At 41.6% G+C, this 27,228-nt stretch overlaps 1 protein-coding gene across 3 annotated transcripts in view; it reads right to left on the bottom strand.

Annotated features, from left to right (window-relative positions):
* Lpp (LIM domain containing preferred translocation partner in lipoma) overlaps positions 1 to 27,228 on the bottom strand; it is a 615,165-nt gene that overhangs the window by 254,922 nt on the left and 333,015 nt on the right. The window lies entirely within an intron of this gene.

Genomic DNA, 27,228 nt, shown 5'->3' with positions numbered 1-27,228 from the left:
TGAGGAGAGGGGATCTTTGCTTCATTAAGAGTTAAGGGCACACACACTTCTGATGCAAATTACTTGTGTTCAGCTCAAGGTGGGGGTGACATTTCAAACAGTCTTTAGAAGGACAGCTTGGCAAATGTTATTTTATTAAAGCCCCATTGTCATAGCTATAGACACTGTTCTGTACCAACAGATGATCTCAGTTTTACAGATATTAGTTTTTTAACACTAAACTTTTTTTCCCCTACATGTAGGGCAATTTAAAATTCTCTCTTCACAGGACAGCTAGGGAAATTTAATTATCATGTTAACACATTGTGAAAATTAAAACAACACCAAGAACAGCAAGCAACCAGAAGCACGACCTCCCATTCATTAGGAGCCATCACAGCCCAGCTTGCTGTGTGCTCGGATTATCGTTCTCTGCATCACATTGAGTTTCTAAAAAGAGTCAGAGGGGGGCAGAAGCACAAAGCAAGTTGGGAATTATTAGAGTGAGCATGTTGAGGAATGAGAAACCTACTTCATTCTAAAGGAAACATTAATACTAGATCCCTTTCTGATATCCAGTTCTGAGTATATTGTAGGTGATTCTTGTCCACAATCAATTAATCTACATTCAAAACTCAACAGGCCCAAAGCACATGACCACTTTAGGAAAGGCTGTTTCAAAGCACACTGCCTTTTTATTAGCCTGTGATGTGAAAATTATGTTAATTTCTTAATAAGGTTAAAGAAACAGACCACATTATTAATTGTATTGCAAATAAAATATTTAATTAAAGATGCATTATCTGGTAGAATTTAGCATCTGGTACTCTGGTTTGCAGACAGGGTAGGGTAATGGAAATAAACAGTCCCTATAGATACTCTCCTAGGCTCACCTCTGCCGTTGAGTCAACTTTCTCTGCAACATTTATAGTTCCTTCATTTTTGCTGAAAATATCTAGGAGGAGGGGACAAACTGGGCACATCACATATTACACCACCCAGTATTTTGGGGTTCACTCTCTCAGCAAGCACTTGTTAACAGGGAGGTGTGAGTGGAACGGGAGCTGCTTTCTGGACCCTTCGCAACCAACTGTCCCAATTTTTTCAAAACATAGACTGTTAAGACATCATTACTTCAACACCAAGTTGTCTTCTATGCAGTTCCCTAAGTTTTCCAGGTCCCTTTCTACTGTCAGTAAAACCGTCAGTGGGGACTAATGAGACCCCCTCAGCGGCGAGCCATAATTTCCTCCACGTGCACCATTCCCTACAGGGAATTTTCTCCTCTACTAAACCACAATCCTATCTCATTACCACTGCTTCACGAATACTTTTTGGTTTAAATTTTGCTGTTGGCATTTAGCTATGAAAAAGGCTCTTCCATAATATGTATAGAACCTTTCTCTCTTAAAAATATCAAATCAAAATGTCTCCAACTTAAAAGCACTGCAGGCAATTTAAATTAAGACAGCTAATCTCCATGGCAATAATAAATAATCCCACCACAATGAAGGTCCCACTCCCTCCTGCCATAAAAGTCATTCCACTGTGGCTACAAACATGAAACAGACCTGAATATAGGTATTTCTTAGTTGCAATCACCTTATTCTACTTAAATGAATATTAAATTTTTCACACTTCATCATGCTCCAACAGACCCTTTCCCAAACAGTGTATCCTTTAGTGCAGATGCTGCCACAAACTAGGCCTTACAATTAATTCCCAGAAGGCAAAGAGAATGCCCAATGATGTCACTTACATGGTGCTTGCCAGAAGGGCGTGTACCTGTGTGAATATTGAGATGCATATGTACCAATGCGTTTATGTATCCTACTTAGAAAAAAATTCATACAACGATCTTGGCAATTCGCTACAAAACACAGGCATCTGACCACTCTCCTCTTCTCTTTCCTGCTCTAGCCATAGGGACCTGTACTGAGGGCTATCAGGTTTTCAGTTGTAAATGGTTTTGACACTTTTTTGACTTCAGAATTCTAAGACCTAGATAGGAAGCCACAGGGTAAAGTGGTATGGATAGCTAAACTTGAGGGCTAAAAGCAACTCTAAAGTCCCACAGCAGATCCATCCTGGTGGAGGACATTTCTGTTTCTCCTCTTCCCTGGGGGGCAGTGCTGGTAGAGTGGAGAGAAAGTCCTCTCCACCCTCATCACGATGAGTGCACTTGGTTGTCAAGGGGATGATGAGGCTCAGCCTTCAAGATGAGGAGCACAGGATGTGAGGAAAGAGAGCAGCCTGACACAGCCCCAAATAACACAGTAGCCTTCCCAGTGGACAACGCAAAGGACAGGGCATTTAGGAATCCATGGGAACTTGTCTTAAAAATCAGTCCATTTACCAAAGCCAAAGGCCAACTGTGGGCATGCTGAAGAACGTCTATACTACAGAGTCTGAAGTAAGAAAAGAGATAAAACATCTATACTACAGAGTCTGAAGTAAGAAAAGAGATAGAACATCTATACTACAGAGTCTGAAGTAAGAAAAGAGATAGAACATCTATACTACAGAGTCTGAAGTAAGAAAGAGATAGAACATCTATACTACAGGAGTCAAGTAAGAAAGAGATAGAACATCTATACTACAGAGTCTGAAGCAAGAAAGAGATAGAACATCTATACTACAGAGTCTGAAGTAAGAGAAGAGATAGGCTAAGTCTAGGAGTTCTTGGCTAGCCGGGGGGTAACATAGCCCAACTTAAAGACAAACAAAACAGCTCTAAGCAAAAAGCTCTCTGCTGGGTTCTGTAAGAGCTAGAGTATACGAGTGACCCGTCTGTTACCTCTCTAAATTGGAGGCAAAGGGATGTAAGAGTCCAGTCAAAGACCAAACTGTCATTTGCCTGCCCTCAGAGGAAAAAGGACTTTTAAGACAAAATATGAAGAAAATTTCCAGGAAGAGATACTGCATTTCACTCATATTAACAACGGAGGCCCAAGTTACATGTTGCAGAAACAGCATAGGAACAAACTTTCCACCGAGGGGGAAATTCGTATCACAGAAGGAACAGAGACCATTTTTTTAAAAACATAATTAAGTTTGCTCTTTAACATTTCTAAACCTGTATCAAATGCATTCTAATTGCTCCCACTCCCACCCCTGACTAACATTCTCCACTTACGATAGAACCCTTCACACACTCATGTCCTTTTGGCTGGTTTTGTGAGCCATTGCATTTAACCAAAGTAGCAGTGGGAGCATTTTTTTAATTTTTTTTTAATTTTTATCACTTCTCATATTAAAAAGTAAGTCTGCTCAAGAGATCTGGGACTCGGAAGTAAAGACCCAAACACAAAAAGTGAAAAATAAACAAGACAATAGGGTGTAGAAATTAGTAGTTTAAATACAATATGAAGAAACCAAGCCAGTACCCAGCAAGGCACAATTCAAAAAGAAACTCCTTTAGTCGTTTCGGGTCAGGATCGGATTCAGGCACAAACACCCCCACTCCAATCCAAAAATGGCACAGAGACATTTTTCCTAATCTAAAACTGGAAAGAGTAGCCTGCTCTTTAAAGAAAACCCACCCATTCAATTTTCTGTTATCAGAGAACCTCTTCCTCAGTTTCAATGGGAGATTAATCACTCCTGCAACCTACGGAAAGAGTTTTCTGGAAAGCATAACAACCACCAAGTGTAAATGACAGGATTATTCTTCCTGCAGCTCAGCCGCCTACAAATTCTCTCTCATCCGTGACTCAGCATGAGGTAAAAGGAGCTAATGGAGAAGGCCATGCTTCCTTTTAAAAATTATCAACTTTCTCTCAACATGTAGAACTGTTTAAAAAAAAAAAGTCCCCCAAAGTTTGACAGCAAAGTACAGCAGCTTTCCATGAATGCTCATACTTAAAACACCCAGAAACATCTTCAAGTCATCCTAAAAGTAGGGTACCCAAGCTCTACTACTGTAAACAGTGAGGGCGGGATTAGAATTCTCATTCCTATTGATCTGAGTAGAAGGAGATCGGGGGGCAAGGATTGGGATGTGCACTGCTGAAATCAAGATTTGAAGAGGGATGGATGACAAGCCACACCACTTGGAGGTCTAGAGGAAGGCATTGGCCTGGGGCTTTCCCTTCTTGTAAAAATGCCACTTGAATTGATGACACAAACAGCTCTCTAGAAGGAGTCAGCTTCTCAAGGAGCCATCACAGAAACAAGAGAGTTCTAGTTTATGGTTTCTTCTACAAAATGAAAGTTGTGGTCTGTTTATGGGAAAATCTGTGTGCACTCAGTGAGCCAGTCACATTATGAACATTTCCCAACTATGCATAAATATTCACTAATCATTGGGAGACACGGCCATAAGCACTGGGCAACAAGATGGAGGCTGAACAGGATGGGCATGGTCAACAGGTCAAGGGTCTAATGGAACTGACCACGGATGCAGTGACAATGAGCCTTATGAGCAGGAGATAAACACTCCAAAGGTGCAAAGTGTGGGCTTCGGGAAATTTCAGAGTTACCAAAGAATAAATACGGCAAGGCCGTGAAAACTGACCTAGGGAAGAGGAGTGTGCTGAACAGTCCTAAGGGAACTGGCCTACAGGACAGCGGAAGTGAAGGGCTGGAGGCATAAACAGGGTTCCCTGCAGAGATGAGCATGTGGGTGTCCGGCATCAGCCCGGTGTGTGTGGCCAGACCAACCCGGACACAGCAGAAGAATCCACAGAGGTGTACCACCTGAAAACAGGTGCCACATGTCCTCTTCTCTTACTCATCTGGCTGCAAGTGAAGTCCAAACCCGTGGCTACCCACATCAGAGGCTGCTTTCCTGATCACGAGAGTGTACTCTGTGCTAAGATGACAAAGTGCTAGAGGACGAATACAGGAAGGTTTGCGATTGGAGAACAGCTTGGTACATGGATTGAGATGGAGCTCAGTGGAGGCAATGGGCTACAAGTAACTCATTTAGAAATGATCTATGGTTAGTATCAGATAGGAATTATTCCTCCAAACAGCTCCTTTATTGAATGCTTGACTTACAAAATTTGAGATGTGGTTAGATCACAAAATGCTAATGAGTTCCATGGATTGATTCACTGATTGAGAACTGGATGTACAATGAGGAGGTAGGGCCCAGTAGGAAGAAGGAGGTCATACAGCGTAGGGAGTGGCACTATTCAGAGGTGTGGCTTTGTTGGAGTAGGCATGGTCTTGTTGGAGGAGATTTGTCACTGTGGGAGTGGGCTTTGAGATCGCCTATGCTCAAGCTACTCCCAGTGTCTCAGACCACTTCCTGTTGCCTGCAAGTCAGGATGTAGGAATCTCATCTCTGTCTCCAGCACCATGTCTGCCTGCATGCCAGCATGTCACACTATGATGATAACGGACTAAACCTCTGAAACTGTAAGCCACCTCAATTAAATGTTTTTTTCCTTTGTAAGAGTGGCTGTGGTCATAGTGTCTCTTCACAGCAATAGAGACCCTAACTAAGACCTCTCCCTTCCAAGCCTTTCTCTGAGAAGCTTTGCCTTGCAGTGCCTACTACAGTCATGATGTTCTGACCCAGCATAGGCTTGTCAGTCACATTGTGGGCAGACAATCTGAAGTAATGTGGCAACATAAATACTTCCTTCTTCACGTCCAGTATTTTATCACACAGACAAAAAACTAATATAGCCCTGGTCTGTGGGATGTCACAGTGATCTGAAATGACTGACCAGTGGTGAAGACAGAGAGGAGGAGACAAGAAGCAAAATGTTTAGAAGAGGAGAGTCTCAGGGATAGTGGAGCCTAGAAAGAGTAGCTAATTGTCTTGCTTAGGAAACTGGCCAGACAGTAAACATACAAGAAGGGACTCTGTGGAGGGATAGGATTTCTTTTGGACACGCGGAGGCTGAGATTTCTGTAGCATATCCAAATATACTTTGAAGAAGCCGAGAAAAATCATCCCTGTCTGAAGTGCAAGAAACCAAGTAGAATATAGTCCTAAAACAACATGACAACACAGGAAGCCGAGGCCATGAACGGGCCCTCCAAAGGAGGCCCCACTCAAAGGAGAACACTACTTGAGAGGTACAAGCGGGACAGGGGAAGGCAATTCCTAAAGTGGGGCTGTACAGAAAGGTGGGAAGAAAACCAAGAGTGTGGTGTGTGACGACCGTACATGGCTGGTGAGAACTCCAAGAGCCACGGGTTTGCTTTGGGGCAGGCATGTCCGGAAGCTCTAAAAAAGGCCTTCCGGAAGAGGACCGAGAAGAAGGGTCAGAAGACCTGAGCCACAGATCCTGTGTTGGACAAGAAAAGAAATACAGAAGAGAACTGGTGTGAGCTAGAACCAAAGTTGAGCGAAGGTAAACACACTCTAGAAGCCTTAGGGAGTGGCGAGAGAGAGAGAGAGAGAGAGAGAGAGAGAGAGAGAGAGAGAGAGAGAGAGAGAGAGAGAGAGAGAGAGAGAGAGCTGGAAAAATACCGGGCTGTGTTGTGGGGATGGGGCTAACTTTATGAGTACAGAGTTAAAATACAGACAAGCAATTACAAGACTCGAGGCGTTATTGACTACAGCTGGGTGGAGTCATAGAAAAGAGAGAACAATAAGTCAAGAGGCCATCAAACAGGGCCCTGAAATGCTCTAAGAGGACGGGATGCAGACAGGAGAGCAGCCTTTTGTCGTACGGTCAGGAAATGATCCTGAGGATAACAGTGTGGAAGATGGATACATCGACACCACAGCTCTTGCAACTAGGCCTCAAGGAACATGGAGGAAGAGGGTAGAAAGACTCTAAGAGCTAGACTACCAGGAAGTGCGCTCCAGTGCTAATGTGGAAAGGAAAAATTCCACAGGGTCATATCTTTCGATAAAAACCTATAGGGTGGGAGAGGAGAATTAGCCTCTCCTAGGAATGAGCCCCTCAATACAAAAATGCTCAGTCCTGAAACCATATACACAGGAAGGAAGGAAGGAAGGAAGGAAGGAAGGAAGGAAGGAAGGAAGGAAGGAAGGAAGGAAGGAAGGAGAGATAGAATGAAAAGAAAAAAGAAAGAAAGAAAGAAAGAAAGAAAGAAAGAAAGAAAGAAAGAAAGAAAGAAAGAAAGAAAGAAAGAAAGAAAGAACGAGACTCCATAGGCTGTACCTATACATTAGTGCATACATATGTGTTTGTAATAGTAATAATCAAATAAAAAGAAGCTACCAATTTGATAAAGGGGTCATGGAAGGGGTTGCAGGAAGAGTGCCTGAGAGGGGCTAGGAGGAGGAAAGGGAAGGAAAAAAGTGAGCTCATTCTATTTAAATTAAAATTTTAAGAAGATAATCTTTTAATTCAAATGCTATAATCTGAAAGCAAAATATATAAAAATAATACGAAATAGAATCCACAAGAGGCAACAGCCAACACTGCAGATTAGAACACGTATGTACTCTTTGACAAGCAATGCTCCTCCTTCCTCTCAGGTCCCAGCATGTTGGAAGCAGAATGGTGTTCTCATTTACCATCTCTGAGACCAAACACTAACTGGAGATACCTTCTAGATTTGATTAAAATCCAATCAACTGCCTTTAAGACAGAGGGACTATCTGGGTGGGCCTGATTCAGTCAGTTGTAAGGCGGGGCTGAAAAATCTGTCAGTGGGGGAGAAATTCTCTGAGCAGGCTCAGCCTTTTAGGGGCTGGGGAGCCAACCTGCTGTCTTTACCCCGCTGTGAGGACCTCTGATTTCTTAGGCTGCCCAGAGAATCACTCACCACTAATCACAATATATTCCCCCTGCTACTTCTGTTCTTTTGACAAGACTTTCTGTGGGTATCATCAGGCATACTGATCTTGACTTGGAGTAGAAAACCTATGCTAACACATGCCACTTAGACCCCAAGACTAACGTACTCTGTTGCTACACAAAGCTTTTTCACCACGTAAGTAAAACCAGCCAGATACTCCTGAAGAAACCTGCCTTCCTCCTTGTAAACAGAAAATAGCAGGAACACACTTCCCAAGTGTGTTCACTTCAACAAGACAGGGGCAGGGATCCCCTTCCAGGGTAACTGCCACAAAGAGGGGAGCGAGTTCACAAAACAAAATTCTTCCCCAAATGTGTGTAAATATAATGAGGTAAGGTATTTAGATAGTCTTACACTGGGAAAACAAATTTATTGAGAAAAGTGCTTGGTTTCAGTAACAAAATATCAGTGGATAGTATAACATGATGGTGACACTTATTTATGTAATCATTCATTCATTCATTCATTCATTCATCTATTGACCGGCACAATTGGCACCTTCCAGACAAGGCTGCACAGCAGTCCTATGGTTTACAGAAACTGATATTTCAACCTAAGCGCCTAACTCATTGTAGTTTATAAACTTTAATGATATTCAGAAATAATAAAATTAGATCTCTAGTTGTAATTATTTTTTCCATTTTTTTTTATTTGATTGCTTCCGTTTTCTAAATATTATTTTTTTTTCTTGATGAACACATCCGTTCTTTCTGCACTGAAATAACTGGAAACAGTGTAAAGACTTAAGATGTTACTATGGCATCTTTATTTTGGATATGATGGCTGAAGTTGCAAGGTGGGTAGATAAACTTTATAGGGTTGAGATTTATCAGGACTAGGGTTAAAATGCAGGCTTTCCGATCCACGCCCCCATCCCAGTTATTCTTTCCTCTACATATTTATACACAAAAAGGTTTAAAGCACATCCACATGCACACCTCCATATCCCCCGACCCCACCCCCTCACATCTTCCTAAAGGCCCAAGGTATGCATTTGGCGGGGTTTAGGGATTGCTCAGGTCATAGGAATCCATGTGGGAATGCTGGTCAGCAAAGCTTGCTTCATCTGCTTTTTGGTAATACTCACTCAGTGAAGGCCAAGTACATGTAAATTATTATAAACTTGGGTTTTCTCTCTTACCACCTCACCTCTTTTGGTACGTGACCAACTAACAGACACAGGAAAGGCATTTCACTGGATTTTGCAAAGTCACGCCTCCATTCGGGCTAGAAATGAGACGGAGACATGACCGTTTATACCATTACCGCCAGCTTCACTGAGTCACCCAGAGAGCTGCCGCCTTTCCCTCCCAAGGCTGAGCCTCTGCTAAAGGCACTGCAGGCTGAGGGAGCTGTGACATGCCTGTGACTCAGTGGACCACTCAGGGCTGTTGCAGAGGTAGCTCAGACTGCTACAGCAGAAAGAGGTCTCAACTGGCAAGAAATCCATAGGAACGGGCTGCTAAAGGAAGTCCCCTTGTGGAGAGAAACTATTTCCCTCTTAAAAATACTAAACAAAAATACTAAAAGGGTTAAAAGTAATCACAGCATGGGCTGATTCGCATTCAAAGTGTGCATGTGGAGGGGGTGGGGGGGGGGCAACTACATTTAAATTTATCAGGGAGAGTCCCAGGAAAGAGGAAAATTAATCCACATCATAGCAGATATTTGGGAAACGGGAATGATAATTACTAGCTTTAGCTACTGGTGACCAAAACCCTTGTCTGAGCAGAGGCAAGCCAGTCAAAACTTTCCAAACAAGTTAAAATGGAAAGAGACTTGGAGAGGAAGAAGTGGAAAGGAGAAGAGGGGGTAAAGACAGGGAGGTGAAGAGAGGGGAGAGAAAGGGAGAGGGAGGAGACAGGAAAGCGAACTAACTTCTCTCTGGTCAGGGCCATGGTGAAGGAGAAAGAACTGTTCCAAAAATGCTGACATTCGTATTTCAAATAATAACTATACCTCTGTTATAAACATACTAGGTCAAGGATTTATATATGCAAGGACAAACTACTTCCTGTAAAACAAAATCTCACCTTATTTTTCAACCATACTATATTTAAGATCTAGGGTTCACAGTTTCAGCTGTGAAAGATCCCGGGTAATGATTTTCTGGAAAGAAAGAAGGAAAAGGAAGAAGGGTTGAGAGGTGGGGGGGAGGATGCAGGGGGGGAGTGCTGAGGGAGAAAGGAAGAGAAGGACTGAGAGAGGATAGGAATTATAGTTTATAATATAGCTTTATATATATCGTGAGTCCTACATTGTTAAATATACTGTATGCATCTACAGCATGTATATACATGTATATGTATATATTACACCATATATTTAAATAAATTGGTTCAATATATGCTAAATTATATATTAAAATATATGTGTTTATGCTATAGTTTGGATCTAGAATGTTCCCAAACCCAGCATACACTAAGGCATGGTCCTTTAGACGGCTCTGCTAGGAGGGGCAGAAGCCTTAGGAAGTAGAGCCTAATGGGATGCAGTTACATCCGTGAAAGCATACACTTGGTAGGGCATAATGGGCCTCATGGTCCATCTTCCTTTTCATTTCAGGCATGAGCTAAGCAGTTTCCTCTTCCATGTGTTCTCTACGATGTTACAGTGTCATGGTGACAGGTCTCAGGCCATAGAACCAAGCAACAAAGAACTCAAGGTACCACAATACTCTCCTCACTACAGGCTGCTTGTCTCAGGGATGTTGCTACAGAGACAGAAAGCCCACTACACAATACGCGTTATGTAGAAATTTATAAAAACATCTGTAAAAATCATGCATGTAGAATGGCGACCAAACACACATTAGATAAGCATTAGGGGTACGGACAGACATAGAGAAAGGATGCCAGGCCCTCACATCTTACAACTATTACCACATATTTCCTCTTCGGCTTTTTAAAACTCTGAATGAGTAATCCGTGTGTATTCCAACACGAACACAAGTCGGACGGTACAGAGGTTCTCTAGGGAAGGACACATTAGATGTGGAAGAAACTGAAATGTTAGTGTTCAGTTCATTCAAGAAACGAGACAATTTGCTATTATCAGAAATAATACAACAGAATTTGATTCTTGAGTTTGAGATTCAACAATTTCAGATGAGCTATAGGAAACAAATAGAAACTGATTAAATCTTACACAGATAGAAAGCATGAGCAGAAAGGAGAATGTGAGAGAGATTGCTATCTTACACTTAGTCTGGCAGGGAATGCTGGGGAGTGAACAGAGGGTCATTACTGGGTTACACCCCAACCACTGAAGGAGGATCTCAAGTTATCTTGAAAGCAGAAGGCTAGAAGAGAAAGTACAATGATTTCTGAAGGTATGGGACCCTCTTGACCAACCTGAACTACTGTGTCTGGAAGTCTGGTCAGTGATGATAAAGATAAAACCCAGAAACGTCACTCTCCAGGCCACAGGAAGATGCAGCCTCACCTCTCTCTTCCCCAGTCCCCATCATTTTACATGAGGCCCTGCTAAAGATGCAGTTTGCAAGATGATAAAGTTCTAGACCAGAGAAACAACTTCAAGGGTATAGAGACAGTGTTTCCGATCCTTTTCTGAGACTGGGAAGTCAAGACACTGAAAGAGCCCTGAGCTGTACTGTGCCCAAACTCATCCCTGAACTGCCCTGCAGGTTAGCAGGATTCTGCTGCTAGCTTCAGCATTACACATTCTGAGCAATAAGTAATAACTGATAATAATAAAAATGAAGCTGATGGCGATTACCAGGTAGCGGGTGACGTGCCTGGCACAGCCCATGCTACACAGATGTAAATAGCTCAATAGTACAAGCCTGCCACATGCATCAACAGTGAGCTCACAAACCACGGGCATGAATCAAGCATTTTCCAGCAAGCTGGTACTACTAGACAAAACTCTGGCCACACAGAGTTGATTGAGTCAATCAGTCTGAACCCAAGGACATTCTTGGTGCATGAGGAGTCTCTGAAGCACCGGAGTCTATGGGAGGGCTATGACCACTCCTGGACCAACTATGACCTTATATTGACAGCACAGAGAGAACCAGGAACTGCCCAAGCGGCTATAGGCTGAGTAGATCCAAGCAAGGCCAGTGCCAGCAGGCCTTTGGGCTGGGTGTAGATGCAGTGTGAGGAGAGATAGAACGTCCCCAGCCTCAGCCGCAGTCATTGCAGAAAACTGATGGCCAAATGGATCTTCCCAGTTCACACCCTAAACCTCATCCATCAGATAAAGAACATGTTTTTGTTTGACTTGGAAGTATAGATTAAAGTGACCCCACATGGCTTGAGACATGGTGAGAATCCAATTCGCAGCATCTTTCCATCAAAAGTCCACGTCATCAGCAACACTAGTTTAATAAACCCTGGTGATGGTGCTATAATTGGATTGCTGTTCTAGCGAGTGGGTTTCCAGGGTAACCATGTTCTTACCACAGATAAAAATCCACCTGAGAGCACAAAAATGAAGGGCTTGGGAAGAGTCAGCAACAAACAGGAGGTCAGGAATTTAGGCTGAAAGGAGCTTTTCCAAAAGTACATTAGTTAGGGTGGGCAGAGTGCACCAGGCCCAGCCCTGTCTGTCACACGCCAGCTGTGTGACCCGGGAAAACGTAAACTTCTCAAGACTTCACTTCTGCATCTATAAAATGAACAAAAGAAACCTAAGAGTTGCCAGTACATTTGTTTAAAGCAGAGTAAATATAAAAATAAGGGCATCAATCAAGAAGGCAAGCCTAGATATCCAGTGGCCAGCAGAAAGAAAAGTGAGTCATACTTTCTCTTTAGAACACATTACTGGAAGGAAGGCCCCTGTGGAGAGAGCCTGAGGTGGTTCTGAAAGCCACATCTTCTTTGCTGAGGCTCTTGTTTCTGCCTCTGAGGCCCTGACTTCTGGGAACAGGTTTCCTATCGGGACAGTTCTGTTAGAATTCATTGAGGAGGGTTGCAGCTTTTCAGGCCACAAATTAAGGATGGGGAAATCATCCTTGCTTAGGGTGTGACAACTAACTGGAGTGTCTCATCCTCACAAATACAGGGGGCCCATTAAGTCCATTTTCCCTCTGGGGAAAGACTCAAGCTGCCTAAGTAGCCTTCATGAGTAGAGATGAGTAAGACACAAAAGTGTCCTTTGAATAAAATGACAGAGGGGGCATGGAAGATGATTAAGAGCTTATTTGGCATATGTGCTTTGGGGGGGGGGGGCTCTCTGCTCTGTGTTACTATTAGGAAAGGTACCCCAAGTGCAGCTGTGAAATCCTTTATGCCCCACTCTCTGCCCCCAGATCAAGAATTACGAAGGTAAAAGGGGGCAGAACGGAAGCAGCATCTACCTGCGCTCCACACACACACAGCCTCCAGTCAGCAAACAGGCAGGCGGTGAGGAAGCTGAAGTTTGAGAGCAAGAATACACACACACTGAAAGTTTCTGTTGTCCTAAGATGAAATGCTGAGGCAGGAAGAGATACTATTCTTGAATCAAGTGAGAAGAGATGGGAAGTGCGATATTAAAATGCAGCACGCTGGAATAAGTTTGCCTCTATAAAAACTGTTATGTTCTGTATGTGATTTAAATTAATGCCTATATTTGTGGGAGATAAAATTAAAATGAAGATAAACGCTGCCAGCATATAGCGTGCTCGCTGGAGCAATAAATAAGGCACGAAAGGTACTTTGCATTTCAGTCACATCTACCCAAACAGGGAGCTCAAAGCACTTGAGGAACATTTGCTAATTAAATGCTGCAAGAGATTCGTGAGGAAGATACCCAGTTACTACATACGCCCTATAATCGAGTTGGGGGTATATAGTGGACCAGGGACCTTTGGATGTTCCTGCAGAGGCCTGTGGATATAGATACAGCTGGTACAGAGGTACAGAGGCCTCCTTTTGGTACAGCTGGCATGAAACTCTTTGGGCATTAGGGCCTGAAAAGCCTTCTTTTCCTGCTGTGGACCCATTACAGATGTCACATGTCTCTGTTTATTAATTGCCTCATGAGCAGGAAAGATGGTGGGACAATCATTTCAATACCCATTAAGAACACATTTCTGGCTTTCCCTTTGACAATACAAAAGCTGCCCATAAGTGACTGATGCAGTCACACTGTTTCATCTCAAGCTTCTACAAACTATCGACGAGCATCCCCACCTTAGCCAGTGCACTCTGCAATACCGCCCTCCATGCTCCTCTCAAAGCTCCCTCAGCAATGACGTGACCAGTTGATCACTGGCGGCCAGTTCCGTTAGCCCATCTCACAAACCAAGGAAGGCGGTGCTATCCAAAGCTCTGCTTGACGAGCAGTCACAGGACCCCATCCCATGCAATAAAGTAAAGGTGAGCACACCGACCCTGAGAACTGCCCAGCTGCCCCTGCAGGCGCTACACCCTTTCTGCTGTCACGTGTGCTAGAGATTTCACAAAACTGAACACTGCAATGGAAATCTAGGTAGCTTCCTCTGCTAGGACAACAGCATGCCACTGAGAACTCCCGAAGATGCTACGAAAGAGAAAACGAACTAACTAACAATGGCGAGTGCTTCTAGGCTTCAGGCTAAGACAAGTAAAGAACCACACATGCCACCTTTTAGTCAGGCATTCTGGGCTAAAGACAAGCGGGTCCTCTTAGAAGAAGATAGGAATCACATCGTTCATTGTTTTAAGAATTTCTAACTGTTATTTGTTTCTTCTTTTGAATAGGTTAAAAATAAATACCAGGAAAGAAAGAAAGAAAAAAAAAAAGTACCCCAGTATGTTTAGATACAGCTCAGTAGCAGAATACTGCCTAACATTCCCAAGGCTCTAGACAGAGCTCCAGCAATGAGAAGAGACAAAAACCAAACAAAACTTCTGGTCCATTGTCAACTGAAGCATCAACTTTGCAGCAGATGCACAACTTACTGCTTCCTACTCCTGAAGAAGTTAACTGACCTCTTTGGGCCTTCACTTCTCACCTGCCTAGTATAGACCATTATGATGTCCAAAGGATACAATACAATCCACACAACACACTTGATTTTTATTACTACTTTTGATGCCTTAATTTGTTTTTTAATATTCTTTTTGTTTGTATGTTTTCAATACACCCGGACTAGTTTCCCCTCCCTCCGCTCCTCCCAGCAACCCTCACTTCTTCCCTAGATCCACTCTTCCTCTGTTGCCCTTCAGAAAACAGCAGGGCCTCCCAAAAATATCAGCTGAATGTTGCTTAACACGTTACGTTACGATAAGACTAGGCACAAACCCTCATATCACACTGAGTGAGGCAACTCAGTATGAGGAAAAGGGTCCCAAGAGCAGGTGAAGAGAATCAGAGACCCCCACACACACATACACACGCACACTCCCACTGTTAGGAGACCCACAAAAACACCAAGCTAACAACCATAACATATATGCAGAGGATATAGAGCTGAAGGCCCCATAATTTCTGCGTCAGTCTCTGAGTCCTCAGGAACCCTGCTCAGTTGATTCTGTGGGCCATGCCCTCCCGATGTTATGACACTGCCCCATACACGGGAAATGCTCCAGGATGCTAGCCATTGTCATTATATCACTAAATAGAAGCCATGGATGCTCCATTCTAAATACTTCTAGCTTTCTGACACCCTATGGCCAGGGGGATCCGGTAAATAGCTGCAGCAAATGAGCTGTAAGCCAAAGGGGCAACTGCCATGTCCAGATAGTGTACTTTTGCTTGGGACAGAGATCATTGACTTTGAGATGATGGCTATTGAAATACATGCCAAGGCCCTTTCAACATATGATGGTCAAGCTGTAGGAGAATGGCTGAAGTGTGCGGTAGAGAGATGTGGAGTCTTTCATGACTGTAGCCACCTGGGCCCTGACTTAGACCTCCTACTTCAGCTTATACATGACTTCCCTCTGTCATTCAACTTAATCTTCATAAAAATGAGGGGAAAATGGTAAAGGAACACACATTTGGCAGACATGATTTTCAGCCCAAGGTTGTGTAATATCTGTCAACTATATTTCAGGCAAATCACATTTAGATAGTCAGAATTCAAGTTCTTCAGACTTCTGAGAACTCCCAAACGTCCCTTTCTAGCACTCTTAGAGTCAAAGGCCGAAGGGCCCCTCCATTCTGATCATGGACCTGCCAATATTAACTTTTAGTGAGGAACATAGCATTTTGAGTGATTATTGAGATGCTTCATCAAATCAAAGGCACTGCTTACTACAAAATGTCCCCTTAGCTCTCATAGTTCTGGAAACAAAAATCATTGTCATTCAAATCATGGCTGTTTCTTCATTCAATTTTTAATGTATACTTGTTGAAAGACATGGCCTCTATTTACTCACATTGGTTTTATTAAACCATGTGTTGTCATTCCACTATCGTTATTAATAAATATATAAGCGGAGCAAACTGAAGCATTCTTAATTTTCTAAAGAATCCTTCACATTTAGAGTTTAGTGCTTGAGTCAAGTTTCAACTGAGAGTGCTAATAATTCCATTTTTCTCCATACTATTGTCATTAAGGCCAGCAGGAAAATGACAGCAGCAGTCTCTTCCTCTGTCACCAGGACTATCTTCCAAGTGACCGATGTTCAAGATCAACTTTGATGATCATGCACAGAGAGTAACTACTACGTCATGACTGCCACCTGACCGGTAGCAATCAGCTGGAAACAAGAAGCAACTCAAGATTAAAGGGTAGAGTATTGCTGAGTATAAGCATGTGACGGATGCTATACTTCACAATTCAATGGATGCCACGGTTCACTCCCACAAGTGTTTGGGCAGAGGATACAGCCTTAGACACTACACTTTCGTGACTTCTTTCATGAAGCATCTAGAGATGAAGACACTTGTTGAGCACTGCTGGCAAGGGATGGACAGTGTTTTCTCTAGGGGTATGTCAGATATAAAGGGTATCGCTTTACAACTGCTTGTAAAGGCTGTCTGGCCACACATCTATATTACATAGCATCTCTTGATAGCAATTTGTTCAACTTTGATTCTTGTTTTTGTTTGGCTTGATGGAGAAAATATAATAGCAAATACAAATGTAAGTCCTCAATCTTTGAAGTGTCAGTGTTAACACACTTACATATTTATTCTCTTTAAAGAAAATCAAAGGAAAAATAGCCCCAATATTACTGCCATCTTGGTGGTAAAACGGGTGGACGAGCTGGGCAATTTGGGACTGTTCTTACTCCAGGAAGTTCTGTATACAGTCCTATCTTTGGAAAACACTGGTGCTTTGGAGTGCAGTATACATACAAAGAATAGGTTCGGACACAATCAGGCCTACATACGCATGTACACATATATGCATGCTAGATAGCAAAACATAGTTTGATTGCACTTTATTGTTCTGTGTGTTTATACACGAGCATTTCCTTTGGAAATGCAAAACAAAAGAAAAGTCATCACTTTCCACATCCGAAGGACAAAATGAGCTTGATCCCACAGAGCATGAAATTAGACCTAGTCTGTGCCGAGGGGGAAACTGTTACAATGGTTGACTTTTTTTAAAGCAGCTCTTCAACTGTCCTTTGTACAGGACAGTTAGCAGAAATGAGCAATTACTGAGGAGGTTCAATACAAAGCTTTGAGTATAGCTCTTTATACACTTATCAAATGAGTGTAATAATTGGCTACAATTCTCCCTTCTGATTATATACAGTAGGTATTTCATTCTCTAAATAATATCTTATACTTTTTTTTTAGAAGTTGGTTAAATTGCTTAGGAGGAGAATATTAGGCTCAGTTTCTTTGAAGGGTAATACAGTGGGAGTGACTGTATAATTATCTCTACCGGGCTTTCACCCACCACACAATGGCATCTACGATATCTATTGCTTTCCTGTTGAGAGCTCAAGCTAATCCCACTAACTAGCACATAGGAAAATGAGGCAGGCGAATTTTATTTTTAACTTGGGACTTGGAGAATAAGAGAGAGAAATACTAGGATTGATTAAATCTGTTGCATTTGCGATTTTTATTTTAAGGCATTCCACAGCTCTGTGCTACCAAGCAGGCTCGGCTATTTGGGCACTACAGTGACTTTTCAGTGACCTATCTGATGTTCCTGCCTGAGACCAACTGTCCACCAAGGCCCTCAATGGCACACATTCTTCATACTGAGTGATTACTTCTCTACTATGTATGGAGACCATTATTTTACTTTAAATAGATGAGGAATTAATCTTAAAATGGCAAACATTCCATTATTTCATAGATACTAAATATAAAAGATCAGTGGCTTCTAGAAAAAAAAAAAAAAAACCAAGCTTTTTGACAAGCACACCAAGATTTTACAGGACTCCGAAAACACATACATGCAAGTAACATTGTACAGACCAAACAAGTTGTATTTATATATTTAGGAATACACACACACACACACACACACACACACACACACACACACACACACATCAACCACCCACCACCAATACCACCAACAACAACAACAATTAAAGAAAAAGAGGCCAAACATTTGAACAAGGGGTGAAAAGTTTTGAGGAAGAAAAGTAAAGTGGGAAATTATATGATCATGATCTCAAAAAAAAAAAAAAATTGAAAAGGATCATATAAGAATTCTCTTCCATTTATAAATCTGCCTTCTGTATAAGGTATGCAGAGACTCAAGAGAGAACCAGGGCGTGCTTGCTCTCCTGACAAAGGACTCAGTGCCTTTCACACTTCTTTACACTCAATTATAAACCAGGTGCACTAATTTTATCCAGAGTACAATTCCAAGTTCACTCACTAGTAAGTTCCTGAATTAGTGAGGTTATTATATTGTAACAATGCTAAAACAAACAAAAACTGAAATAAATAAAATATTTATTTAAAAGCTTCTTACTACTAGTGGAGTTGTCTACAGCTGGTATAAGAAGAAGTGGAGTACATGGATATAAAATTTCTAAATGTTTTTACAGCCAGAATGAGATAAGTATTGCATGAATCTATCATCGTATTATAATCCCTGAACTGTTCAAAAGCAAAGTAAGAAAACCTCCTTGCCTAGAACCACTCTGCCCTAACATACAGAGTATCAGTATTTTCAAGTATATGTTGGGATGTCAATTCATGTATTTAAACTTCGGAGCCATACTGTCTTGGCTAGAAGACCACATCTGTGCACATAATCACCCAGTGGGTAGCACCTTTCCATTAAAATTTCCTCAATTGTAAAATAGGGAGAAATGAATACTCTTATGAGTGATTTAACTAACAAAAGTCATATTGAAAACTCTTAATAAATGTCAGTTAGTATTTGATATCTTTTTAAAGAACAACTTCCAAATGTAAGAACTAATTAGCTGCAGCTGGGGAAAGGGCTAAATCAAGAGGCTTTCTATAGCATAACATTCTGCCTGGATCAACACTGCCCACGAGCACAAGGATGACCCAAACCTGGCTTCCACTCACAACACAAGGCCTTTACAGTTTAGGTCTACCAGCAGCTGCCTCTCCCTCACACCAGAAATCGTTATCACAAACCTTCAATGTTCCCGAGTTCTTCTTCAGGCATACCCCTTCTTTCCCCAGCAGCCTACAGGATAGGGTGCACACAATACACAAAGTCAATCAATGCACTGCACGAAATCCCCTCATCACATATGTGTGCTCTCAGACACGTTCTTCCTCTAGTCCACTTACTCCATTCTCTAAGCACTTCAAATTCCTTAAAAAGCTGGAAACACTAATCTTTTATACACATCTTACTCATAGAATTGTAGGACTTTCTGCTTGAGTCAACTGCTTAGACTAACTGTGGCAAACTCTGTGACCCATACACCATGACATACCCTGTAGCTGGCCTCTACCTTCTTTGTGACCTCATAGAGGGCAGACTCACACTTGCCTCTGGGGAGGACAGACTCTACCCACAAAGCTCAGCAGCTACCGTCCCTCCCACCTGTCCCTTGCTCTTTAGGTACTTTGAGCCTAAGCACAGCTTCTCCCAGAAAAGTGTTTTCTTCTCCATTTCACAGATTTCCAGACTGCAGATGTCATCATAACCCTTCAGAAGGCTTCTCAAAGACCTCCTCAACACTTGACTTTCCTGTGCTTCCAAGAGCAATGCAAAGTAACCGACACCGATCCTCAGCACTTGCATTTAACACCACACAGGATATTGTTAATGTAAATGTCACTACAAGCTGGGTTTTAAGTCGAGCACGTACAATGTCTCTAGCTCATGGCAGACAATAAATGCTTATTAATTTAATATATTGATCAATATATTGATTAGCTTAAAAAGCTAATTTGACCTACAAATGTGAAAGAAAAGTGAATTGTATATTGAAATATATTTAAAAAAAACCCTAGTTATCAAATTATCTCCTTACAGTTTAACCTCTCAAATGTTTTATATGCTTTGACAAAGGTATTACATGCTTTGACTCTACTGTGCCCCGAGGGGTCCATTATGCTGGCTATAGTGTAAAAAAAAAATTAACGTTCTACTTTCTGCAAAGGACTAATTTATATGAGGCTCTTCAGCAGGTAAAGTAATGGTAATATCATGGATCCCTATGGCAGCTACAAGATCCACTCATATACTCAGTTACAAGGAATTGATTCCTACAGAGGAGCAAACTAGTATCAATAGATTCTCAAAGGTGTGCCTTCTCAATGCCTTAATGACAACAATACCTCCTAACCTAGATCACTGTCATCTTTGAAATCAGGCATAGAGTTATGAGTGAAGACTACGTCCTGGCTATGGCGCTAAAACCATATGTAGAAAATATGGGTCACCGTCTATTTTTAATTTTTTAATTTTATGTGTCACATCTGATGTGCCTGTCTAATGCCTGTGTTGGCCAGAAGAGGGCATCAGATCCTCTTCTGGAGTTAATGGCAGTTGAGAGGCATAATATGAGTGCTTGGAATCCAGCCTGGGTCCTCAGGAAGAGCAGCCAATCCTCTTTAATCATTGAGCCATGTCTCCCATCCCAAGTATTGATATTCATTAGAAGAGAAATAAAAATATCTTGGTTTGATGTGAGGTGTCTTATTTCAAGGCAGAAGTGAAATTTCTCAAGATCTGGTGTCAAAAGAAATAATACAAAGAATTATAGAAGTTGGAAAAATCACTATGATTTTACTAATGGAACAATTCCATAGGGTATAAAAAATGTTCTTCTAAAGATGGGTAGCATGATAAATTTGTATTTGGTAGATTTGAAGCTTTAGAAAGCCCTCCAAAACTGACATCTAAGTAGGTATGGGACTCAACTAGATATAAGTAATACTGTGTGACATTAAAAACAAGAGGAAGCCTTTCTCCAGCTACAATCTGCAGTGTGCTCACCAAGCAGGCAGGGTCAAGCACTCTTGATGGCTGCTGACACCTCTCATGAGGACATGAAGCATGCAGACATACCTAAAACTCGAGCTAGGAAGCTTTAGTACTAAATTTTCTTCTGCTCCCCAAACAAAGCTCACCAGTGGCTGCTATCTGGATCCTAAAATCATTCTCTTCTCTTACAACTATAGCCATCAATCTCTCCTGTTTCTCAGAGGCTCATGCCAGCTACAAAAATGACCCAAGTGCATTCCTGCCTTGGGGGAACATGTACTAACTACCAATGGTAAGTTATCACAGTGACCTTAAGGTTTCTCTTCCAAGGCCAGTTGCTGAGAGGAGCCCTGGATTACAATCTCAGAAAGCACCCCACAGACACGTCTATCTGCACTTTTGATCCCTGTCACTATATACGTTGGGTTGTGACTTACTATTTCTTGTCTTTGTTTCATTAATCTCTGTTTTGTATAAGGTCACATAAAGAACCCCACATACCTGAGTTCTTTCTCATTCCTCATCATTAGCGTTCGCCTGACACAGGACTCAGAAAACAGTAAGGGAAATTTAAAAAAATAAAGCACTGTGACGTAAGTCTTTTAGTTGTGTGCTCTGCGGAAAGTCCTGTAGATTCTATTATCTCAAATAAAGGCCGGGAATTATAAGAATATCTGCTTGACAGTGCAGTAATTGGTAGGGGTAGGTTAGGTGTCTTCCAGTTATGAATATGGTGCCGTGTGTTTCGCCAATGATAGCAGTAACATTCTGTAAGACTGCACTGTGTAATAACAACCACAAACATGGTGCACAATGCTTTAGATTATGTGAATGCGTCTACTTGTTTTAACATGAAGAAAGAAATAATAGTGCCTGATTGATTTCATTCTCTAAGAAACTGGTTGTAAAAAGTAGATACTTGGGGCTTGAGAGATGGCTGAGTGGTTAAGAGCACTTGCTGCTCTGTAGGTGACCTGGGTTTGATTCCCAGAACCCATGTAGCAGCTCACAAACCACCTGCAACTCTAGTTCCAGGAGATCTGATACACTCTTCTGGCCTCTATATGTACCAGGCACACATGTATGTGGTGCACAGACATACATGTAGGCAAAACACTCATACACATAAAAAGTTAATAAAATTAATTTATAAATTAAAAAGTAGATACGTCACAGAATAAGGATACAGTATTAAAAATTTAATATTCCTGACAACCTTATAAAATAGCATCTATGAACAGATCCATATTAAAGATGTGGAAATAAGGGTCCAGAGAGGCTAATTTGTATGAAACCATAGTTACAATGCTTAGAAAGTTTTAAAAGAGACTCACACAGAACAACAGCTACAACTCTGGGAAGTCCATAAGATACCAAGATTGGAGCTGGGAGACGAAGCAGCAGGAAAAGATGCTTAGAGCTAAGACTGGGCAAGCTGAGACTGATTCTTGCCACCGACATGGTAGGAGGAAAGAATCGGCTCTTATAAGTTGTCCTCTGGCCACCATGAATGCCCCTCCATATACACACGTACACATAAAATGAATACTTTTAAAATGTAATAATGTTAACAGGAGTCTGGTTTGCTTCTCTTCATGATGTAATTTAACCAGTGAAGTGTTCTTCGCTGAACTGTATGTACGGTGCTCAGAGTTCTGATAATTCATATGGCAAAGTGCTGGGAAGGTAAGTTTTGTTGGGTTTGTTTTGTTTTGTTTTAAATGGTAGTTTTAAAAGATATACTTTTTGTTAAACATTCTTATATCAGAAATATCACCTCAAACTCATCAAAAACCTCAATGATGTCTGCTCAGTCCCGCTCCCACATTTAAGAATTGAGATATATTAAATTCTCAACCAGGTATGAAAATCTCACGTATGCTTTAAGAGAAGCAACCAGGACGAGAGCCTTTTCCATTGCCTTGGAAACATGCACAGGATAAACTGAGAAGCAAGTCCAGTATCTGCTCATCAAACCATTAGGAGCTGAGACACTGAGAACGTAAAGCTAAAGCTGGTCTAGAGATTCTCCTCCTAAATCTAAAAATTCAGTCCTGTTATTAAACAATACTTCTCACACACGGATTCATTCAAAGGCCCTTTGTTCCTGAGTCCTCAGGGACACTATGCGACCCCCTAGATGTACCATCTCCTCACAGGACAAAGCTAACTTGCATTTCTTGACAAGTAAATGGGTCCACATTGACAAGAGTTTGAAAGTTTCTCAATAAAGGGATTTCTATGCATTTTCTAATGTCAAATATTTGAAAAAAACAACCTTGAAATGTGGTAAAAGTTCCTCTTGAGGCTTCAAATACTGAATGTTTCTCATTATTTTACATCTGATGTTTTATTGTTTGTTACTTAAATTCCTTAACCATAGTAAGATACATTAAGCATGTGTCATGTTTCGTAAAAAAATAAAAATAAAAATTTACTTTCAACAGTTCTTAAAACAGCTTGAAATGTCAACTTGAACAGAAACTGAGCAGCACAGAGGACCTGGAAGTGATGTGAGATTGTGCCTCCCAGCCATGACAGCTCTGGACCATGAAATCTCAACAAAATGGCTGCGTAAAGGCAACACTTACATCCCAGTGTGGGTGGGGGAAATCACAGGGTCCCACCCCTAGATAAAGACTGACAAGGAATTCACAACTTCTGAGTGGGAGAATTGGTTTTCCCCAGGGATGAGTCCCCTTATTGGTTATCCAATACTGATTATATACATGTGTGAGTATATATATGTGTGTGTGTGTGTGTGTGTGTGTGTGTGTGTGTGTGTGTGTGTGTGTGTGTGTACATATGTATGTACATACATACATAAATGCATGCATGCAGGCAAAACCGAACAGACTCAGCCGGTTGTATTTGTACTCTATTCATTTATATAACAACAATGGCTAAAGAAGACCAGGCAGTGGATTTGATTGAGGGCAATAAGGGAGGTGTTAAAGGGAGGAGCAGGAGGGGAAATCAATGTAAATATATATTGTAATTAAATAAAAATGGATGTAAACGCCCCTTAAGAGTAATCGGATCGCTACTACTTCACAACTGTCTAAAGTGCTCATTACTGTGTTAATCCCATTTTCAAAAAATTCCTAAGTAATGTACATACATTGAAAATTCATATATTTTAAAGTATATTGTGACTTTGAAGGAATGCTTTGCTGGGACAAGCAGTTTCTTGTCCCATATATTGAGATATGCACGTGCTTGGAAGGATGGATTCTACCCATATGAAACCCCTACTTGACACGAGAGAATAAACAACGGAGAACATCACGAGAGAAAGACTTCATCGCTAGGGTTAGGGACATGAGCTTCCACTAAACTTCTTTATAGACTGGTTTATCACTGGTGAAAGGAGGAACATAAAGACTTATTGTTATCCCTCCCTTATAGGAGCCAATAAGATGTGGATTTCGTTGGAAAGGCAAAAACCCTTGCAGTGATCTTTTTATATCATAATCCTGTGAGAAGGATCTCATTTTAGAAGCAAATTTTGTCAAGAAACCTAAATCAGCCAAAACACTATCAACTCCCCTTAAGATTGATGAAGGTTGGGTAGAAATACTGTAGATGAAGGGACAAGGCAGACAGGAATGCTGTTCTCCAGCCCTGTGACCTTTATACTAACTAGAAGACTAGTTAACACTATTATCCTTCCAGGAGACAGTACAAGAAAGATACCCAATAGTTTCATAAATTCAAAATGCAATCTCAGCACAAATGGAAAAATGTGGATCTAGCGGCCAAGAGGAGAGGCAGTACAGTAGGAAACAGAGAGGATCCACTCTCTGAGTTACAGAGCTACCACCGAGGGGAAACGAGCCAAAGATCCCGTTCACACTGACTCCTTAAGTTCTCGCTCTCCCCTGGCCCTCTGACCACTGACAGCCAGTCAGTGATGCCCACCACTTCACCAGGCTCACACTGTCATAACGACCCCCACAATACAACTGCATTTTCATCGCCTTTCAGCCTCCTAAACTCTTTTAGCCTTCTGGAGAATTGCAATAACTCTACTTTCCTCTAGCCCACGGAATCTCACTCCTTATTCTAGGAAGAAGGTTAGATATTTGTGTGTACATCTCCAATAGTGCCATGGCTCCGTTCCAGAAGGGGAATTTTTGATGGACTGTCACAGGAGAGCATCACTCATGGGGACGCAGGCGTCCCCTGTCTTTGCTTCACTCACTGCTCTGAGGAGAAGGGACACTTACCTTGTAGTGAATCTGAGAGGAGAGACAGGGCGGAGGTGGTTCAGCCCTTTGCAGGCAGACTTTGACTCCAGCCTGCAATATCATGCTTTTCTCTGTTTCTCTAACTTCTAAAGTGTACAAGAGGCAATCTCATGCCAGGAGAGAACTTCAGGTCGCCAGTGCTGGCTATGACCAGTAAGGCGAGGCTATCTATGCAGAAATAAAGTCCTTCCCTTCAGCTCAAGGTCAAATCCATACATTTCTGTTAATGATAGGCTCACACACTGATGCCATCTGTCTGAAGTCTCTATTTATAAACAGAGATGGAGACCTACACATTCTATTTTCTGAAGTAACAATGAAAGTTCTGCTAAAATTTGTTACTCTGGTTTTCACACTGTTTTTCGGCTAACCTTGAATTATAGGTGGTGGCAATGTGCTTTGAACTGGTTCAGAGTATTGAGAAAGACAAGAAACATAACACAGACCTGATCGTGACATCTTCTACTGAATCCCGGAGCAACATCATTGAATGGATGTGTGCATTCCTTACTTCAGACTCCATCGACATTGTCCCAGCGTCTATTTTACCTACACCCCCTGATTCGCACACAATACTGCTCCCTACTTTTGAGATGAGTGAAGCTATGTAGCAGAATTTCTTTTTCCGTTGGTTAGAGTCTTTTTAATTACCTATCAGTGTCTATAGATAGACCCTTTCTTTCTCCAGGAACATGGGTAGCAACATGACTGAGGAAAGTCTTTCCTGCTCTACTGTTGATCACACTCCTCAAAGCCTACTCTAAACCATCCTTCCCTCCATTCTCTACACAAGCGCCTTCTCCTCCAGAAGAGAAAAAAAACAGATGACACTTACCTTTGTTATTCTTCCCTTTTTACTACAGAAAAACTGAAACTCCAAAAGAACTGTTTGCAGAAATTTCCATTACTAAACAAGAGACACTGAATGTCCGTTTTCTGAAAGTGTTTTGTTTATTTGAATCTTAAATCTCCTCATTCAATTTACCTACGTTTTAGAGTGTCAATGTGATAGAGGAGCATGAAAAATGTAGAGTTTGTCTATACCCATGGCTCTGCTTAAGCACAGAGACACTAGAAACGTTTGTTTATTTTAATAAATGCATCGCCACAGCTGTGTAACAGGTAATTCTAACTCTGGCCACAACCAAATGGATTGGAGACTACACCCAAACCAGACCAGATACCCATGAGCTGTGTTGGAGGATGAATCCCTTCCCAATTTGTACTGGAGAAAAACCAGCTAAAATAATGGCCTCCCTGCCTCAGGCACTTGAGTGTAAGCATCCAGAGAAGGAGTAACCGCCAGCAGGGATGAAGTGGGGTAAGGCAGAGATGGCACAAAGAAGCCACAAGGCCACAGAGAGACATTCTCCTTGTGTCCACAAGAAAAATAAAGAGAACCACCAACAGCAGGGAGGAAAGAGTGAGCAAAGCAAACTGAGTCCTTGTCTAGGGACCATGGAAACCCCAGGGTTTAATTTCTAAGGGGATAACAATCTAGCTATGTTGGGTCTTCTATAATATACCTAATCTCCATGAGGCTAGGTCTTCTAACTAACACATCTTTTTATTTTTCTTTTGTATTTTTTTCCTTCTTTGTCTGTCTACTGTAAATGTTCACCCTCCAACATCATCTTGACCTCCTGAGCCTCGTGAGGATGCAACTAAAACAAACCTGATGAACATTTCTTTATTCTAGTATAATGTACTATAATGCTAATAAACAGGATTCTGCGTTATATGGTATATGATGGTTTTCAAAACGAATATAGTTAACACAGTGAATAAAACATAAAATAGAGGGGTGAAATGAGAGCTTATTTTCGTCTCTATGCTTGTTAAGACACAACAGATCACCTGTGGTTTTGGGAAATGCCTGGAGGATGTTCTGTAATTCACAAAAGCGATTCAGATAAGCTCAGTGCCTCTCAACTACCTCCAATAAGAACACTTGGAATGGTGAAGGAACAAGGGAACTTGGGACATGAA

The sequence above is a fragment of the Peromyscus californicus genome, unplaced genomic scaffold, assembly GCF_007827085.1.
Source record: "Peromyscus californicus insignis strain IS unplaced genomic scaffold, ASM782708v3 Scaffold_25__1_contigs__length_3188244, whole genome shotgun sequence".
NCBI lineage: Eukaryota > Metazoa > Chordata > Mammalia > Rodentia > Cricetidae > Peromyscus > Peromyscus californicus.
Note: the sequence above shows the minus strand (reverse complement) of the source record. Positions and strands in the feature narration are given on the sequence as shown.